This window comes from Pezoporus flaviventris, unplaced genomic scaffold (assembly GCF_033815535.1).
Source record: "Pezoporus flaviventris isolate CSIRO_AGI_PZ_B2104156 unplaced genomic scaffold, CSIRO_AGI_Pfla_v1 ptg000030l, whole genome shotgun sequence".
Lineage (NCBI taxonomy): Eukaryota > Metazoa > Chordata > Aves > Psittaciformes > Psittacidae > Pezoporus > Pezoporus flaviventris.
The window spans coordinates 11059953-11080899 of record NW_026892578.1 but is presented as its reverse complement, the minus strand read 5'-3'; the positions used below and the strand labels follow the sequence as shown (position 1 = coordinate 11080899).

General features: G+C 41.0%; 1 protein-coding gene across 2 annotated transcripts in view; it reads left to right on the top strand.

Moving 5' to 3' along the window:
- The window catches only part of MID1 (midline 1), a 249557-nt gene that overhangs the window by 99059 nt on the left and 129551 nt on the right, over positions 1–20947 (top strand). Inside the window, exon 1 of one of the 2 annotated variants that reach the window (XM_061459903.1) lies at positions 1035–1156. The exons of the other annotated variant lie outside the window; for it this stretch is intronic. The gene's annotated coding sequence lies outside the window, so the exon portion shown is untranslated. Of the gene's footprint in view, positions 1–1034; positions 1157–20947 lie in introns of those variants that run through there. 2 annotated transcript variants of the gene reach the window in all.

The following is a 20947-nucleotide window of genomic DNA, read 5'->3' as shown; positions in this document are numbered from 1 at the left end:
TTTGTATTTCCCCACACTTTTGTTTTAACTCAAGAAAGGTGTAACTCAGTGATGACACTTTAGCTCTAGGATTTTTCTTTTTGCCTGTTTATTTTCCTAAAAGCCACCGAGAAGCAGCAAATACAAGCTGATCTCATTGTTAAAATCTAAACAAAAAATAGAAGAATATATTGCTGTTTTTCTTTAAAGTTGCACTTGGGGTCCAGCGTTCTCTTGCACAAGGAACTAAGCTTCAGGAACGAGGAAATTGCCCTCTCTAAAGAAGGGAAAGCAAACACCAGGCTAATGCTAAGGATGATTGAACTATTTACCACCAAGACAAAAAAAGCTTTGCAACAAACCATTTCCAAAGCCTGTGGATTCACACATGCACTCTGTTCCTTCCGGCAGACAGGCACTTGCTCTTGATGTAAATGGCAGGCTGTATTTTACTACTTCCTGCTCTTGTCATTGTGTAATTTACTTTATAATCTGCCATGAGGAAATCAGTGCTTCTGGAGCTCGTGTGGCTCCGACTCGCAGGAGATGTTGCCACTTCACCGGGAGGCTGTGAAGGGTTTCTGCGTCACACTGATGTTTCGGTAGTTTCAACAGGACATTTACATTTTCTTGCCGAAGTCCTGGGAGCCTGTTAAGCTTTAAGCAGACCCAGAGCAGTTAGATGAGAATGGGAATAATCTCTTACACCGCAAATTGACTTCCCTCTTTGTAGCCCTAGACACTGTTTCCAGCTGCTTTCAGTCTTTTAAAACCTTGAAAGCTTTCCTAATCCTCATGTAGGCAGCCTTTATGAGCTCTGCCTCCCTCCCCTTCCTCCTGATTGGCGAGGCTGTTTCATGGCCCAATTCAGCCAACTACTACATCCCTGGGCTGTGGTTTGAAATAAGAGCCAGGCGGACAGTTGCCTCCCCGCTCCTGACTTTTAATAGGCTGGGAAACTTGACATTGTCTTAAGACTTCCCCCCCCCCCCCCCCCCCCCCCCCCAGCAAAAGATAAAAAGGTGTGTGTGGGGGGGGGAAATAATAGGGAAGAAAAGGAGGGAGGGAAACTCGCTTACAGTGGGGGACTTGATGGATTTCTGCCCTGCGGACAGCAGCGCGGTGTGAGCAGCCCCATACCGGCTGGATGGATGATGGGAATCTCACCATGAGGCAGGTAAGGAGCGGCAGCCTCGCAGACCCCCGGGCAGTACCATTTGGAGGGGTTTTGCTTAATTCTTCTGGTCGGCAGCAATGCCATGCAGGTCATTGTGTGGTTCTGGGTTTGTACGGGGCATGAGAGTGGTTTGTGAGGGCTGTAAGTCAACTCCAGTTTGCCATGCTTTAAACGCATTGTGTATTCTGTCTTGCAGCCCTGTTTGTGACATGAGAAAGGAAAGAACTTGCTGTGTTATAAGCCTAAATATGTCAATAATTCAGCCCAGGGATAATTTATTAAACAGCTCTGCATGAGTTCCCTGCCTGTCAGGGCTTTAATCTTCTGATTTTGTTTAAAAATGTAGTAGTTTCAAGCTGTTTTACAGCTTCACAAAAGTGCTCTAAAATGGGTTTTCTAGGGATTTCTTTTTTTTCCCTAAGATTATTCAAATGAGGTTCGTTGGGTTTCTTCGATTTTTTTTTTTTTTTTTTAAAGACTTCTATTCACCTGAGGAGACAAAAGGAGCATTTATTCTTCTTACTCTCCCAGTTAAAAGGCACAGTGGCAAAATGATTTTGATTCTCACTGTGCATAGTTTTACAACAATGCATGGTTAGAAGAGCCTTGTGGGAGCAAGGAAAACTGGCTGGGCTGTATCTTAAGACTGAATCAGAGATCTGTCCCAGTTTAAAAACCCTTGCCAGTCCACTTCCGAAACTTGCACTTCATATGTTATTTTCTAGGTAGACAGTGGGTAAATATGAGGAAATGAGAGTTTTCTAGGTTGTTGTTTGTTTTTTTTTTTTTCTGTGTGGGTGTTACTCATTCAGCTTTCAGTGGGACTTTCATAGTGCATGTCCAAGGAAAGCATTTGTGAGGATTTTGCACCTGTAGTGCAAATGGACCATTTGTTTTCTGCTTGCTTTCTGAAACCATGGTGGGAAAACTCAGCTTCCTTACATCAGTTTTCTATAAGTTATAGGAGGTGGGGAAGAGTGCAGAAAGAGAGAATATAGGTAATGGGGTAATGGGAGCAGGAAAGGTATTTCTTTTTCCACCAGCCAAAAAAAAAAACACCACTTTTATAACTCTTCAAAGATAGAGGGCAATTCTTGTCCTTGCGAAGCAAAATGAAGGGCATTTTATATACTCGGGTTGCGCAGTTGGATGCATGTAGTCATCAGAAACCATTATCCCCACAAGAGGGTACTTTGGCACAGAGGTTGCCAATGAGGAATCAGAAAGAAGCAGGAATGTTTCAGGATGGCAGTAATAAAAAGTAAAAGGCTCTGTGAAACTTGCACTTTACTCTCCTGAAATATTTCTGCCTAAAGAATGAGGCTTCACGGGTAATGAAGATTATTGGGTTGAAAGAGCAAGGCAAGTAAGTCAGAATAGAGAAAAGGGAGAAATGCTAATACACACACGCACCCTCCCTCCCCCTCCAAGAGAAGGGGAGAGACATTCCAGCCTAAAAAAAGGTGCAGGCACAGGCGGGCTTATTCCTGCAGGGCCTGTCCCGTCCTTGTAGGTGCGTGCCTCCCCTCCTTCCCCCGCTGGAGCCCAGCGAGGGGTCCGGGCCCCCCTGCATCCCTGCCTCCCGCCCCCTGCCCGAGGGATTTTGGGAGGGAGGGAGGGAAGCAGCAGCTGAAGCGCTGCCAGAGCTTATTTAAACACCTGCCCCTGTGAGCGCGGTTTCTCTCCCCCGTGCCAAGTGAACAATGTAGAAGTATTTCTCCTGGTTTGGTGGTTGTGTTGTGCACAAATACTTGCCGTTTGGCGGGGAAAGGCCATGTGCGCTGCTAGGGCCCCGGAGGCAACACCCAGGGAAGTGGAAGTCAAGGAAGAGGTGCGTTAGGCCCTGGCAGCAGACTTAATGTTTTAGTGGGACCAGAAGGTGGTGATGAGCTATGGACTAACTGCACGAAATGTTGAAGAAATCCATTACGGCAGACGCTTAGGAACAGGAAAGTCATGTGCAGCTGGAGCCCTTGCGCCTGCTTCTAGTTTGAAATTGTTGTGGGAAAGAGGAACATGCAGGAGGTGACTTGTCTGTTGGCCTTTTTATGGTCCCCCTATCCAAAGCAAGAGAGACCTTTTTTAACCTGCTCTTCCACCTTGCAGTCCTCCCTCCCTCCTTGTCCTGTTACTTTCTCTGCCCTTCCCCCGTGCTCCCTTCCTCATCCTTAGACCAGCTGAGTCTAAGGCAGGGAGGGTGTGGATTAACTCCTTCCTCTTCTCAGACTCTGAGAGCAAATGCTCCCACTTTGAGAAGCTCTTGGTAGGAGCTATATCTTAATTCCAGGTTGCAGAGTTAACCATTGTGCAGGCAGTGTGTTGTGGGTGTTCGAATGAAACCATGTATTATGGTGATGACAGCCCACAGGTGCTGGACAGTAGCACACAGCGAGACAAACACATTGATTTCCCCAAAAGAAGTGCAAGAAGTACTGTAGAAATGTAATATGCAGCCTGTGGAGTTGATAAGATTCAGCCTACTTTACTACTGTGCCAGGCAAATACTCTCTAGCAGGTAACAGAAGTTGTAAATGTTGTGCTGAGATTTGTAAATGAGACTGTGTAAAGAAGCACTCATTTTTAGGTGACAGTTGAAAACCTCTGAAACAGGTGTCTCCTTGCAGTCTGATAGAATGACCTCGCATATAAGTGCCGGTAACCAAAATGGGAAAATTTCGATCCTACTTCTGTGCATGTGACACCTGGGAAGGTACACTGGTCACAGTTTACCTGTAAAAGTTTGAGAATCCACAGGAAATACACCCATTTGGGTATGCTAGCATACTGTACGACTAGTGTTAGGAAGTAGAAGTACAATTTTTTCAAAGGTATCTGGCATGGTTGCAAAAGAAAAAAGCCCAAATAACCTGTTAAGAAACACTTTACAGGTAACACATTTCCTTCTTTGCAGAGTATTTGCCTCAGTTTATTACTTACAAAGCAATTCCTAAGTAAGGAAGCTTGCAAGTGATGGGAATTCCTGAGAATATGCTTGGTCTTAATGTGGTGAAGAGGTGATTTTGTGTGGGTGGACACAGTTAAGTGGTTGGATTCCCTGAGTTTGCTGCAGAACTAGAGAGCACACTGTGGTCTAACTTCCCTAAGCCTACCTCACAGAAAATCAAAAGTGTGATTAATTATAATACTTCATTTTCACTCACTTTTACCCATAACATATCCCTGAAGTGCAGTTCACAGAAGCAGCACTGACAACAAATGCAGATCCTTATTTTGGCCTCTTTCTATTGAAGTCCCACTGACTTTGATCGAGGTAGACTTGCACTCTTTATCACATAAAGAGATTCAACAGAACGACTGTTAACTTGACAGGCCACCTAAAAATGAAAAATTGTGGTTTTAAGGCACATTAAGTGAATACAATTACTTATCATGACTATAGTCATACAACTTTTAGTGTGCATGTAATTCACCAAGTGAATAAATGCTGCATGCAATTTCAGTGCAAAACACATGCAAAATTCAAAAATCTTGCCTTTTCCTTACAGCTGTTGAAGTTCTTGGCATGTGTTTCTTATTTCCTATTTTCTTTTGCATACCTTTTAAAACCCTTAGTATGTTCCTCAGTAGAAAAGCTGTATTCTTACGCTGGAGTGCTGTAGTCCTTCGCCTTGCTTTCAGAAATTCTCTTTTAAAGTCCATCCTGGGATGTTTTGTTGTTTGTTTGGTCTGTAAAGGAAGAATGAGCATCTCAGAGAATGCTTCTTTTTTTGTGTGTGTACCATGACAAATAGAAAAAACAAGTGTGCAGAGTCCGGAGGCTGGGAGTGTATCAGTTAATTAGTGGCTGGACGTTGCTCGATAGGAAGCCTGGTGAGGATTTTTGTGTGTGTGTGTGTATGTGTATTGTCGGCTGCCTTTGATCACTTGTGTGGTAAATAGACATGCAGGGTAGCTATAGCAACATGTGCTGTAGGTTGGTGGGAACAGAGGGGATGGGTTCCTCGGACAAAGGGTAGTTTGTTAGAGTGGTTGGTTCTGATTAGAAAAAGGTGGCACCAATCAGGGCATTTAAAAACATCAGTTTTGCAAAATGCAAATGAATGTTACCGGTTTCAAAGTAATGTTTATTTCTGTAGCTCTGAAAGAGCAGATCATATGGAAGATTGGGGAGGAAGGGGGAGGGATGATAATAAAAAGCAGAAACAAACCCCCGTAACACTTTTGAATATAAAAACTTTCATGCTGTATGTGCTTTTTCTGGTGTTGCTGCACCCTCTATACGTTTTACAAGAAGACATTTGTAGAATACAGATTACCGCAGATGATGCTACAGATAGTAGTGTTTTTAAAAGATGGCTTTAGAGATGCAATGATGACAACTAGATATTCCATGTGTTACCTGATGATTCGTTACCTTCGTCCAATTTCTAAACGTCCTGTGTACAATCTGTGATCGAAAGATACTGTACCTATTTCAACAGTCTGCCTGTAGAGGTCAGACTTGAAGTTCCCTAAATCTTCCCGTGGTAGAATTTCAACCTAAAGCTATAAAAATACAAAACCAGGCAAAGCCACTTTCCTCATTAACTTTATGTGGAATACTCTTAAAATAACGTTGGTTTGTCAGTGTCGGGTTATTAAGTAACACCGCACTCCGCACTGATGGCAGCCTGAATTGCATTGAAATTCAGCTTCATCTCACGTCTTGAACAGAACCCAACCTAAAGCTTTTATTAGTGTCTGAATTATTTAGATGCGTATCTTCCTCTCTCTGATCCCCACCAGGCCTCCTACCTTTGATGCGATCAGTCTCTGGCTCTTTCCCTCCCGCCTGCCCGGCACTCTGCTGTGCTGGCTGCCGGCTTCCCACCCCTGCCTTATCCCAGGACTTCCCCACTGGGGAGGGACAGGGAGGCAGCTGGCGGCATGGAGGGCTTCAACAGCTTCTGAGCTCTGCAGAAAGTTGTCAGACCTTAAAGTCCCACCACTGAGTAGCATCAGAGGTAAGGGGTCTGCTGGAGCCTGGGGTCGAGGAAAATGAGCTGCTGGGAAAGAGATGCTGGCGGTGTAAATGCTCAGGGGATATGCTGAAGCTCAGCAAATGCTTTAGCATTTGGAGAAACAATTTGATTTGGCTGTGGGTGAAGACTGAGCTGAAAGGAGCAGACCTGTATTCACATACAACTATGTGAATATCCTTTTGAATGTGTGCTGGAGTTTGTTTGAACTGAATTTCAGACTTCTCAGGGTACTCCATTCCTCAGGCAGTTCTTGGGTTTGCAGTCTTTTATTACAGACATGCAGCTTAGAGCTCGTAATGCTTTAGCAAGCTGTAAGGAATTACTGTATATCCCCGAGATCCCTGGCTTGCAGTGCAGAATCCACCCTGTATGGGTGGCGCTGGGGGGCGATGGGAAAGGCACTGAAGGGTAGGAAGCTGATTTTGATCTCTTTCCTAAACAATAAAAATAGCTCTTAATTCTTTAAAATTATTTCCTATTTGTTGTCATGTCATGGTCATTTATCATTATTATTTATATCTTCCCAGAGGGATGTGGGAGGACAAAAAAGCTGGCAAATAGGTGATGTTTGTTTGGCCCTGAGGTATGATAAAACTTTTTTGATTGCGTAAGTGTTGAGATAGCTGGAAGCAAGAAAAATTTTAAGATGGTAAAACAAACAAAAGGGAGTCTAGGCTTTTATTCCTGGCTTAGTGGGACAGTAAATGAGGAGATCCATGGGGCTGCTAGTTTTTTTTTGTTGTAGCGTGATAAACTGTAATGAAAATGTTTATGGAGGGATATTTCATGACCCCAGAAAGGAGCTGGTAACGTACTATGACAGTCCCTCCACATTTTGGAGTGGGGAGGCTGACATATTTCTCATGCCTCTGGAGGCACCAACAGCTTCCCATCACACTGACCCCTAGCTGCCTTGTGCTTCTCATGCACCTGCAGGCCTGTGGCATCACCCACCACCTCCCGTTGCCACCCCTGCTCCCAGAGCAGGTGCCCATGACTAATGGTATTAACTTGGCTCTTTGGGTCTGCAGGTATTTAATTACTGAACAGCTGCAGCAGGAGCTCTGAGACCCCACCAGAGCAGTAGGCTGGACTCATTTGTGATACTGGTGAGGTGGCATACTACTTAGGTGAAGAGAGAATTTGCTCAGATGAGACCTACCCCTCCCCTCCCCCCCCCATCTCTGGGATCTCCTTTTTTTTTTTTTTTTCTTTTTAATTAGAATCTTAGCTGAGAGTGTTTTCTTCCAAAAAAATGCTGAGAAATCAGTATTTTATGGCAAAATGGTTCTCAGAAAAACTCTCTTTTTTAGTAGTTGTCTTGTATGGAAACATGATCCCTCTCTTTTTTTGTCATTTTTAAAATTTGGTTTATTTTGTATTTTCATTAATGTTTTGTTTTGTTTTTTTTTATTCCTGAGAGGTAATTAGCGACATTAAAAAAAAAACAAACCAAAAAAACCCACTACACATGTAGACATATATATATACACACACATACGTTTAGAATTGGAGTTGCCAAATCCAGCCACTCTGTCATAAAAACAGCCAGCATCTCAGTTTCTAGGTACTCTTCATTACTAGGCAAGCTTTAAAAGTGGTGGAGGGGATTTATCATTGAAACATATTTTTTTTTTTACCCTAGGATTACTCTGTTATTGTAAAAATCTATGTATTCTACAGGAAGATGTAAACTATATTGGCAACTTCTGCTTTGTGGACCACCATGGTCTGCCAACTGTCTCCTGCCTCAGCTTTTTTCCTCCTTCCTGACTAGCTCCAGCTCCCTGGGTGTAGCTGGGGTCTTAGGCTCTCACTTGGTCTCTGGTCCTACCTCAACTCTGGAGGCAGGGATACAGGCAGATGTCACTCTCACTTCTCATGTTTCTTTTCTTGTGGGAGTCATGAGAGGCTGTAGGCAAAAACCTACGCAACTCTGTTAGTCCCACTGACAAATACACATGCTGTAAATCTGATGTGCAGAGGAATGCTAAGAGCAGGGGAAGGGAAGGCTGCCCTGAGCAAGGAAAAGGACTGTCCCTTTCAGAGCACTGGAAGTGGGTAAAGCTGTTGGGCAGGAGAACGTGATGGCCAGGCACAGACCAGGTTTGTCCATGAGGCACTCAGGAAAGTGTGTATGCCTGGGTTCTGCCTTGCGTTAAGTGGCATCAAAATTAGTGTGCACGTTGTTAGCTATGCAGACATTGTTTTTGACAAATAATATTGAATTTATGAAGTTTAAATTTTGACCTGTCTGCAGAGTTGTGCTATTCCACCAGCCTTAGTAACACCTATTGTAACAAGTGACTGTAAAGAGTTAATAATGACTTCATTTCTAACTGGATAACCTCAGAATTGTGGTTTATGCAGAGATTTCAAACTGGGAGTTAAGCAGTTCAAAAGTGCACTATATTGTTTTGGTCTAATTAACACAACATGGTGATAAGACATTAAAGCAGAGTGACAGCACTATACGTTGATAACAGGGGACATTAATGCCTGCAGACACGGTCTACATTGTAAAAATCTGGAAAAAAAAGGCTTATTATGTTAGATAGGTCAATGTGATTTGACCTAGTTTTGCTTTGCTGCTTGGAAATTATGTCAGTGTTCGTTATGTCATCTCCTTGGATGAACAATTTAACATCCTTTTTGCATTGCAGTCTTGTCCTAATATTTTATATATATTTACTTGCTCTCTGAAAGGATCCTTCAGGCTAATTCTAGAGATCTGGGAAAAACTGATACAAAACCTTCTGAAACTGGCTTCCCTTTTATGTATGTCCTCTGTGCAACAAACAGGAGTGAATTTAGTCACAGCAAAATTACAGCTACAAATTCTGAAAAGTATCTTGTCCCTTTTGCATGTAAAGCTCATTAAAAAAGGAATGGCTGTGCTAACTCATGTAGCCATGTATGCTTTTCCTGTGCAGGTTTTTCATAGCTAGAAAATAGCATTTTTAACTTTACTTGGATGTTTATGTAAAACAGGTGATTAAAGGAATCATGCCATATATTTTCCTTGTGAAATGCAAGGTCTCATATGAAGTCATCAGTATTTCTCTTGGGAAAACTGAGGTTGTTTTTTTCAGTCTTCAACAAAATCACAAGGACTTTCCTTCATATTTATGTTTATGCTGTTTTGGAGGGTTTTTTCTTCTCTCCTACCATCTGGACTTGTAAGGCAAGACTTCTTCTTTGCCAGGAATCAAATTGTGGTACATCAGGGAACAACTAGAGGATTACATGCTACTGTGTATTTCTGCAATGGAAAAATAATCTGTTGCTATTACAGTATTTTAGTATCTGGCTATCAAAGAAAAAGTCTGTCTTTTCCATAGCTTTACCTATGTGCACATAGCTATGCTCTGTACTGGCATATAGCCTATGTAGGGTATTGCAAGGTTGTACCTTTTGCTTCTTATCTTTTCTTGATCTAGGATGGGCACCTCTGAACCCAGATTTTGCTCCTGCTGAAGTCAGTGGGATTGGGAAGTTGGGGTGGATCCCCCCTTCAAAACACTATGTTATTATAGTTATTCAAGTATGTCTGTTAGTAAATTTGCACCCTTGTGACATGAACAGAACAACTGGAGCTGTGAGAGCAGACTTCCTTTCCCATTTATGGTTTGGTGTTTTTTCTTTTAATTTTAAATTTCATTCATATTTTCTTAAATAATCAGAAATTTGTTCTTGGGTTTCAGTAGAGCTTGTTCCTTGCAGTGCTGATGTATTTTAACGAGCTAAGAGCTGTACAGGTTCCTCAACATTTCTTCACAAATCTGATCTTCAAAAGGTCCCACTTACGCAGATATTTTTAGCTCAAGTAAAATTTAAAATTGTAATCGCTATCTGAAGGCTTTGAGTATACTTCAGATGCAAATGCTCTTACATCCCTTGTTAACCAGCTTAATTGGAACAAAAGCCTGATACGAATGAGCATTCAGAGGTGCCTCTTCTGCGCTATAACATTTGTTCTTGATCCCTAATTAAGCCTTGTTACTGAAGGTTAAAAAATTCTTCCGCAGTATAACTCTCCTTGAATGTCTTGACTGCAAAAGCAGCTCTCATGGGAGAAGCCTGTTATTGCCTTCCCTGCTCCTCCTCCCTTTAAAGTCAATTAAAATGTAAACTGCTTATGACAGATTAGGAATGACTGGAAATAAATATCGTGTATTGGCAGAGTGGTAGAAGTCTGGGCGTGAGGGAGTTGATGACTCTGGACTCACAACATGCAACTTGCAAGACTATGCACAGATAGGGATTCACAGGCAAATTCTGATTGGGCTCTGGAGATTATGTGGTCAAACCTTCTCTTTAGCACAGGTCACTAAAGCAATTTATGCAAACAATCTTGAGCCTTTCCAGCGCATGAAGTCCGCCACTTCACTGGGCAGCCTCTTCCAATCTCCAGCTGCTTTCATGGGGAAGAATTTATTCATTTATTTATTTATTTTTCTTATATCCAGGTAGAATTTCCCTTGAAGCTGCTCTTGCCCACTGCCTCCTGTCCTGTCGGCAGGCATCTTTGTGAAGAAAGTAGCTCCATTTCCTCTATTACTACTTTTTAGATATTCAAGAAGTGTTATTAGATCCCCCCTGAGTGTTCTCCAGGATGAGCAAACCTGGTTCCTCCAACCTTTCTTCATATGTCAAGTTCTGCAACCCCCTAATAATCCTGGTGACCCCCACTGGACCTTTCACAACCCCTCCAAGTGAGGGGACCAAAACCAGTTGTAGTATTCTAGCTGCAGCCTAGTAAGTGCCACGTAGACTGAAATAGCCATATTCCTTGGTTTGCTGACTACTTTTGCTGGTGCAGCCCAGGAGACTGCTGGACACCTTCACTGCTAGAGTACACCACGGGCTCCTGTTCACCTTGCTGCCTGCCACCATGCCCAGGTCCCTTTCAGCAAAGCTGCTCCTCAGCCCGTCAGTCTGTCCCCAGCTTGTGCTGCTGCTTGGGATTACTTCTTTCCAGATGCAGGACATTACATTTATCTTTGTTAAACCTCATATTATGGCTGAGTTGAGAAAGGTACTTCCTGGCCCACATAGCAAAAAAAAAAACCAACAAAAACCCAAACCAAAAAACAAACCCACAAAAAAACTTTCTTTCTTTAGCTTGATTTTATTGCATGATTGCCCACAAAAGGCTTTAGTTGTTTCTCAAGCATCATCTATCTTTCTGGACCAAAAATCCTGGGGTATTAGATCATGGATCTTGTCTAATTTGTCTATTTCCATGATTTTTTTCTATTGTCTGTTTCTGTGAATTTGTACTTGTAGATATTGTAGAGGAATTAGCTTTAGGAAGACAGATAGTGTCGTTGTGGTCTAGAAAATCTGGAAACTGTTACCAGAGAGAACAGGTTTGTGGAGAAATGCACTTCAGTTTCCCATTTGTCTTGAGCTGATGAGGTAGGTATGCCCCAAGAGAGACTAATAACAAATAGTGTTGTGGGGTTATTTTTTTCCCAAAAGCTCTCTTGTATTTTCAGACTAATTCCAGTACATTCTCCTAGTCCAGTGATTTATTTTATTTTACTTACCTCTTTGGATTGAGCCTTGCTGCCCCCCACCCTATCCCTTCTTTGAGATTTCTGTTACTGTCTTATCACTTCCCTGTCTCCAGTTTTTTGGCTTTTGTCTTTAACCTCCCACTCCCTCCCCAGACATCTGGACAACACTATAACTCACAGAAGTGTAGGCTAAACCCAGAGGGAAAAGTGGTCTTGAAGGAAGAGAAGAAATACCATCCCAGTCCCTCTCCTTTTCAAATGTGCTCTTAACCTAATCAGGAGAGGTAGGCTTTGCCAGCCTAACAGGCCTATCCAGTCAGTGTGCAGCTAGAAGTATGGCAAAGAAGAAAGCTGGTAGCACTTTTTAAAGTTTCTCTTCCTTATATCAATGAACTGGAATTAGAAATTTTCCTTCACAATCTTAAACTTGAAAATGATTTTTACTCTTTCTGAACATCTTTTTGATATTGTTTGTGCCCTTGGTTAGCGCTATGCCAAGACTGGCTAAATGGGTTTGCCTTTTTGAGGTGCGTTAGAAGAGTTAGAGGAAAGGGAAAAGAAAAAGAGAGAAAGGAAGGGGCAGCTCTGTCTGTGTGCTATTCCTACGTAACAACAGAGGAAGCAGCTTTCTATTTTTCTTGACAGCAGTACATTTTTAAATACCAGGATGCATTCCTGAGACTAGACTAGGTTACTCAGAAAATAAAGTACAGAAGAGACAGACAGAGAGAGGCCCAGAGGGAAAACAACTGTGTGGGAGAGGAGATCAGGAGGAGCCCTCAGAGAAAGAAAAGATTACCAGACTCTTTCCTAAAAATTGGATTAGGAAAGGAGAAGAAGCAGCCTTTACACAGAAACTGAGGATGAAAATAGGACTTTTTCAGTGCTACAGAATCAGAAATTGCCTTGTTAAGCAGAGATGCAAGGGAGAGGACTAGTTCATAAACTTCAAGAGCCTGGAGGCAAAGAGAAGGAAGGCTGCAGACAGCAAGGTAAGGAGGATGTAGACGACCTCTGAAGGCATAAAAAGGGGGTTAAACACACAACACCAGCCGTTGTAATTTCTCATTCTTTCTCCATTATTCTGTCTAATTTATCACTTGAAAGAACCATTACTGTTGGTACTTGTCCTTTATAGGCCCCTTTGCTTTGCAGTGTAAAGGTGTAATGGGATGATCAATGGAGCTTTATGGCATAAATCATCTGGGAAACTGTTTTCCTTCTAACAGATATTAAAAAGTCACTGCAATATTCCTGGGTGTTAAGATTTTAACATCTCTAAAAGCAGCTAAAATATTAACGCTTAGTTTTCTGATCAAACTGCAAGACTTTAGGCTTTTTCATTCCTGAGGTCATTATTTAGTGTGAGTAAATATATGGTTTTTACCAGGGTCTGAAACCTTGTAGTCTAAAACTTGAGGGCTAGAGGTATACATAATCTGTTAAAAAGTCGTATGTGCCAATAACTTTATGCATCTTTATTATTAAAATCTGTAAGCAAGACTTAATGGGACAGCATCGATGTAAAAAAATCTGTGTTTTTTTTTATTTTTACCATAAAGTGCTGTTAAAAAAAGAGCTTCATTCCAATTATTAAACTCTTACACCTGATGATCTTTGTCTTCCACTGTGTGAACAAAGATTCACCCTGCAGAAGTGACAATCTGTTTTTTTTAGCAGACTGAAAAACAAGCGCATGTTGCTTAATTTTGCAAAAGTCTTACTCCCCCACAACTAAAATTTTCCCCATAGATTTTCATGACTGCAGTTATATGTTAAAAATTTATTTTTGTGGTAAAGACTTTTGATGTCGTAATACATCATCTCAGTGAAAAGCACTATGAAAGATGTGACACCAGTTAGAAGCTTTTATGATATGGACAGATATTGTGCAATGCTGTTGTCCAGGTGAGGCATAAATCTAGCCATTAGAATTGAAAGGTGACTGACTTAAGTAATTTTCCCAGCTGTGGACTGTTTCATTTTAAAGTGCTATGCAAAGGCTTATCCATTAGAGATTTTAAAAAGTAGGTGTTGGTATGCTCTGCTGTACAGATATACACTAAGCAGTACTCGGACAGCATATGCACTGTAGCAAATGAAGCAAGCTTGGGGATTTAGTCATATTTACGATAGACGTTTGTTTACTTACTTTGTTCTTTTTCTAGTGTAGGGTGAAAAGGTTATGTATGTCTTCAGGTGATAATGGACAAATTATTTAATTAACAGTGGTGGTTTTGCTCCAAATCACAAGGTCAAGAATCTTTGCCTAGTGTGTGGGAAAGAATGATACTCATAGTGATTAACACCCAGAGGAAATTTCTCAGAGTTTATTTTGGCTGCTCTATAGTTGATAACTCCCTTGGCTAATGGAATGCTGGGCTCCACGTCAATCACCATTTGCAGAGCTTAACTGTGAATAGCATTTATTGGTCACATATGTTGGCCTGTCAACTCTTGTTTCAGAAATAGGATGCAAAATGGCAAATGGGTGAACTGTAGCACTTGGGGGGTTTGTTTCTATTTTGTTGTTGTTGAAAGACTCCTATTTAAAAATAAAAAAAGGAAATATAGGAAGGCTCTTGGTGAAAGTCTGTTTATATGAAATAAGAGGCTCTCTGTACCACACTACCACATTTTGCAGGCAAAAGTTTGAGAGAGAGAGGTTCGGAGAACGGGAATAACTGAACAAATTCCCATGTCTGTTGCCACTTGTGCTCTAAGTTGACAGGTGGGTGCTATATGAGAAGGCTCTAATAATATCAAACTTTGTATATGGATGAAAATGATTACTTAACATCATACCTTGGTTGTTGTTGAAGATACAGACCATTGGCTAGGATGTTTTCATAGAGAGTTGGAGGAGGAGATGGTTTTTATGTCAGTAAAGTGTTAGCCAATGTGTGTTCCAGGGCAGCTATGACATTTTGGTGCAGTGCTGCTAAGATTGCTGTAAGAACAGCAAAATCTTTGTTGGCTACTCCACACCAACTAGCCAAAACAAACTGTTAATTAGGGAGTTGGATAATGACATACCAGAGAGCCTTTGGAAAATTTTGTCATGATTTGGTCTTATCTGGAAATGGAGATTATAATAATGAATTTGAAAGGTGTTTTGAAGTTTGTTTACAGTTTTACTTACAAAAAGCAGTAGGAGCTGGTGACACTGATGATTTAAGAAGCCACAGGAGACGGCTCCTTACCGTAGTTTTGAAATGTATACTGTGTCTTTGTGGTATATGCTTCCCTTACAGTGGTACTCTCTTCCCCCGCAATTTCCAATGTATCTTCTCTCCCCAAATCCCTGAAAGACCCCCCAAATGCTTTCCAAACAATCAACCCACTGAAACTGTTTTATTTTCAGGTGACAGAACCCCAGAATAAGGCTAAGTTGTGCTCTGGGGTGTATCTGGACTGAGCAATTGTTTTGTTCAATTTGACTATATTAGAGCACTAAATGTGCTATTCTACATACTACATATAAAGTAAAAAATATTTCTATTTAATGGCAAAATTAATTGAAATAATTATTTTTCATTCTTTAAAACGTTTCATTCAAGGTGACATACAACTGAACTTCTCAACAGGGAGCTGTTCTATCAAAATAAATTTGATCTGTTCCAGTGATCTGTAAATGAGACTGAAATACTCATGTGGAATAAAACATTTGGTGAAAGATGTGGTGAAGAATTCCCATGAATCTTTAAAAACTATTTCAGTGTGAACTTTTGTGTCAGACTGGGTGATATAAAAGATACATTATGAAATGTAAAATATGAAATATTTTAAATTTATTTTAAAAGCATGTGTTTCATCATTGAAAAACAAGTCTCCAGTAGTTAGAAGCACTTAATCTGATCACGTTTCCTGACCCCAGTAATAAAAAAAAAAAAGGTTTTTCTTATAATCACAGCATTACTTTTATATTTTAGTTATTCTGGAAGAGAAAATGCCATGTTATGGTGGATAATCATCTTTAAACTAGGCTGTAATGATACGTCTGTGCTTACGTAATACGTAAGTCTGTGCTGTTTTTCTTGCTAGCTACCTCAAGGTAAAGATTACAGGTACCCGGTTTCTTCATAGGCTTTTACAATAAGATAACCACCATGTTTATTTTTTTAATTCTTCCTTCCTTGCCGCGCTGTTATCCAGACAGATGTGCACATATGTTTCTAAGAATTAAAGAGAAAAGGCTTTAAAGGTTGCATAAGGCATCAACAGTGGGTGATGTTCAGAAATCATTTGGTGAGTGTTTGGAAACAGAAACTGATGAAAAATTTAGTTGTGATATGTAGATAAGAACAAGGGAATGATTCCAATCTCAAATATAGTTGCTTAAATATAATTCCAGCAATGATGTTCCAGTAGCTAAGGAGGGTACAAGGAATAGCCATTCTCCAAATCCTGATTATACAAGTAATGAAATGAGTCATAGTCTCTTATAATATATTTAAGATGGTATAAAAGATCAGAAGCTATAAAAGCCTTTAGAATGACTCAGATAAATTGATAGTGTCCTCCCACTAGCAGGAAATTCTTTGGGGGAAAATTGCAAATGATACTAGGAAGTGGACTGTGCTCATACTAAGAAGGGCTGCTCCACAAAATATGCTCTGAATCCCCAAATCTGACATGAGGAGTTTCTGTCCAGACTCTAGATGAATTATTGGTTCAACTTTAAGCATGTAATATCTGCTGACCACATTTTCCAAATATTCACAGCGTTTTGTTTCAGCGGATAAAATAATTCACAGATGTTTTAGCATGCCAAAATTTGGCTGTGGTTTAAAGCATCATGTTAAAGGTTTGGTATATGCTTGTATGTTTAATATTATGCAGGTTTATCTTTCTCTTTTAAGTGCAAATGCGCTGAGACAGGAAGCCTGAACTGGGTCAGTTTGTGGCTCCATTATAGTTTCATGTCTCCGTATGTCCATGCTGCAACTAAGGATGAGCTGCAACTTGCTCATCTTGTTTGGCTGCTGGCCCCCAGCTCTCCCAAATTAACAACACAGGCATAGGTATGAATTAGGCCCCCAGTTCTATTTCCATGTCAGGCACTATACACCTCCTGTTCAGCTCAGAGAGAGAACACAGGTTAAATCACTTTATGCTGACAGGTCTCTTGTACCTGTCTGTACTTCCAAGTTGCGTGGAGGTGGGGGAAGTCTTCCTGCAATTGGGTGGAAAGCATCATGGAGTAGTTCAGCTGCAGCTGGAGGAACCACTGGAATAGCCCCAGCAAAACAGGCACAGGAACTTCAGTCTGAAAACTGGTGTAAAAAATAGAGTGAAAATTGTAAATATCTGAGTGAATACAGCTTTTATCTACGTTACTAACTGGATTTTAGACATCTGGATCTAAATCTGTGGCTTATTATTAAGGAAAGGAGGAGATATATAAAAGAGGACCTGCAGAATAGGCCCTTTCCCAGCAAAACCCTGAGTAACTAATCTTTATGATCTGTGCAATCTGTCTTCAAACTGCAGCTTGACATACAGAACTAAAGCCTCCTGTTATTATTTACTTAACAAAGAAAAGTGATGGGAAGGTTTTAAATAGATTGTGGTAAAATATATGTATTTTTTAAATATAGATTTGATCTAGGCAGAACAATACAGAATAATGGAAATAATATTGAGCATTGCTGCTGTCAGGCTTAGTGAAGGAATGCTGTATTAGTGTTTCAGCAAGGTCTAATAAAATGTGAGAGAAGAGGGTGGAGGCAAGGCATTTCCGGTAGGTATGGGATTTTGAAGGAGACCCTACGAAGTCGGTGCTAACCTGAAATCTAATAGCACATATAGTTTGCAATGTTCTCATCTCATCCTCATTTAAAAAAAAAAATTAAAATGGAAGTGCTTGTTTTTAAGACAGAAATTTTATTTACATATGTCTGTGCCGCCTTTGTTGGCGTACCTTTTACAACTGACTTCAACAAGAAATCCAAATGTGATATTCTGTAGGTTTAAATGAACCCCAAAAAATGAACATGGACCTGCTTGAGAAAGGCCAGAGAAGGGCCCCAAAGATGATCAGAGGGATGGTGCACCTCTCCTATGGAGACAGGCTGAGAGAGTTGGGCTTGTTCAGCCTGGAGAAAAGAAGGCTTAGGGAAGACCTTATAGTAGTCTTCCAGTACCCAAATGGTGCCTGTAAGAAAGCTGGAGAAGGACATTTGACAAGGACATGTAGTGACAGGACAAAGGGTAATGGCTTTAAACTGACAGAGGGGAAATTCAGATTAGACATAGGAAGAAATTCTTTACTGTGATGGTGGTGAGACACTAGGACAGGTTGCCCAGAAAAGTTTTAGATTCTCCATCCATGGAAGTTTTCAAAGGCAGGTTGGTTGGAGCTTTGAGCAGCCTCGTGTTAGTAGAAGGTGTCCCTGCCTGTGGCAGTGGCGTTGGAACTAGATGATCCTTAAGGTCCCTTCCAACCCAAACCATTCTATGAGCTCTTTTCAGTGTCTTCCACTCCCACCCATTTGCATTCCCATCACAACACCTTTTCCTGTATGCTCTCTTTCTGAAACTCTGTATTCCTCACTTCCCAAACTTGCCTGCCCCTAATGGTCACTCAGATTTTCCTCAAGATGATGAGCTTTTGGCATACTCAGTGGCTATGTCTGCATTAGCAAGTCATGCTGGACCAGTCAACAGCAGATCTATAGAGTGTAGTGATGGATGTGGAGAGCCCCATGCCCCAACTTGCGTGCATTTTACTCCTATACTGTACACCCAGTCAAGGCCTGAGGACTGGATATTCATTTGCCGCTGAAGATCATTATTACGTGTTCATTTAGAGATCATCTCCTGGGTTATTTCATCTGAGAGGATGAAACTTCACATGCTTCAGCATTGGTCAGAGGTATGAACCGAAGCTTGATTAATGGAGAGGATTTGGAGATTGCTTAAAATGTTCTCATGACCTGAACTACAGCAGTAATGGGAAGACATACTGCAAGCACATGAGCTTCTGCTTTTCAAAGGCACAGATATCCTTGAATTAGCATTTGAATTGCTCATTTCTCTAATACTGCTTTCCAAACCAGGCTCATCCTGAGTGATGATGTTAACAGTGCAGATACAGCTAATGAGCAAGCCACACTCAAAACCCTCATAAGGCACAATGCTGTGACTATCCCTCAAGTGAGACAGTTAAGTTATACATATTCAGAGCACAGTAAAAGTGAAGGGCAGACTTAGAAGGAGGAAGATGCTTTTGGGTCAGGTTGAGAGAAAGGAATACTAATACTAAACAGTGTTATAGTGCTAATCCTTTTAACTTCCTCTCTGGCCTTTGTTGCCAGATCCCTACTGGGGCTTGATTATTCAGGCTTTGCTCCTGTCTTCCCAGTCATCTGTTTTGAGCAGAGCTGCTCTTCCCATAGTTAACAGGGAGGCAAACTGCAAAAGGCAGCTAGTGTTTCTTCAAGGTGGCAGGCAGCTTTTTACTGTTGAAACACTGTAATTCTACCAAAGGCACAGAATATCTGCTGACCAAGCATGTGAATGTGTTTAGGAAGCTATACCACTCAGAAGTATGGGAGTATTGTATCTGTGTTGCATTATTTCTTATCTCTGCTAACCATGGAAGGATCTTTTCCATAGAAAAGCTCAGGAGTACATAAAGGCACCGTTGTTTCTTGGAGTTAGTGAAGCTATGAAACACATGAACTTTACCCCTTGCCTCCACAAAAGGTCTGCCAATTCTATGAATTTTAAATCCATGGGAAATTTTTGTTGCCCTCGGCTGTTGAGTTTCAATGGCTAAAACTCTTTATGAAGTTATGCTTGAATGCTGTTTTCTTTATAGCCTCCAAAAGAACACCTTATGCTTTTCTGCATTCATAACCCTAAGAAAAAGATGAACAAGTGTTCTCTGTTCAGACAACCATCATATATTATTTGGCCTGTTCAGTTATTTGAATGTAGTGATTTAGTGCCAATAAATTCAAGAAATACTAAAATGTGTTTAGCAGTTTGGTGTTTTAAAATAGGGGAATAAAAAGGCTGATGTTATGATCCATGAAGGAGCAGTACACACAGGCTGGGGCTAGGGCACAAGAAAACTGGAACTCTTTCCTGTGTAATGAGCCATGCATGGCAAAGAATGTAAGGAATGGCTGGCAGCAAAGAGCTATCTACAGTGATACAGTCATTTTATATTCCATTAAGGCCTTGTTATTTTAGTATTTAAACAAAATTATGCTGCAGGAGAATATGGAGCTTATTGCACAACTCTGGTGAGGAAGAAAATCAGACTTCAAAGTGTTCAGCTATCATTTAGCAGAATTACATCCATCAGATTCTGATTTTTAGCTGGGTATATTGGAGATGAAAGGGAGGAAACTGATTCAAGAAGGCAATGGTGGCATACTGAGCATTGGAAATGTCAAGGCTCGTGGGCAGATGCAAACAGCACTTTTTTGTCTTATGAGTGAAACTTCACTTTTGCTTACTCAAGATGATGGGCAGAGAGAACATATAAAAAATACATATTGTTGTATGCCTTTTTGAAAATGTTACATAGCGGTAAGGGGGAGGGGGGGAATCTGCCTTCAGTTTCTCCATCTCCATTATAAACCAGTATCATAACCAAAACCATTTGAAGGTATGTCCAGGCTACTGCATCAGAAAACCAAAGATCCCGATTAGAGAGCTCAGATAAGTCTTTGCATCCATATTTTCTTATATGGAAGACCGTAACTTCTGTCAGCTTATCCACCACTTCCCTATTGTGAATCTTTACTTTTAGTTTAACTGTTAGACATGCTTCTAAATTTCTACAGGTAGAAACTACCAGTAAGCCTTGTGTCCAGATTGCTAGTGTGGACAAACAGCAGATTGGCAAAATGTGCAGTCGTTCTTTGCCTCCTTACAGGTTTATTTTGCTGACACAGCAATGTTTTTCCTTAGCAGAAGGAGCAATGACTTGGACATCATGGTCATTGTCTGTGCAGTTGGCCCAGACAGCCCTACACTGCTATAGATCTGAGAGGCTTAGTGTGAATTTGATATCTGAACATTTAGTTTTCAACCTGGTGAAGATGTAAGTGTAATGACTTCCACCCTCAGTGAAGCTATAACCCACTCCATGTCACTTGCTGGGTGGCTTGTGCAGCCTCCACTTTGATGCAGAAAAAGAGTTGAGCTCTTGTGGCAGTGCAGAAACACAAACAAATAAAAGTCCAGGAAGCACATATAGAGGTTTCTCATTTTATATCAAAAGGAATAAAATAACAGCTTTTAAGTATTTTTTTCTAAGTCCTGTTTCT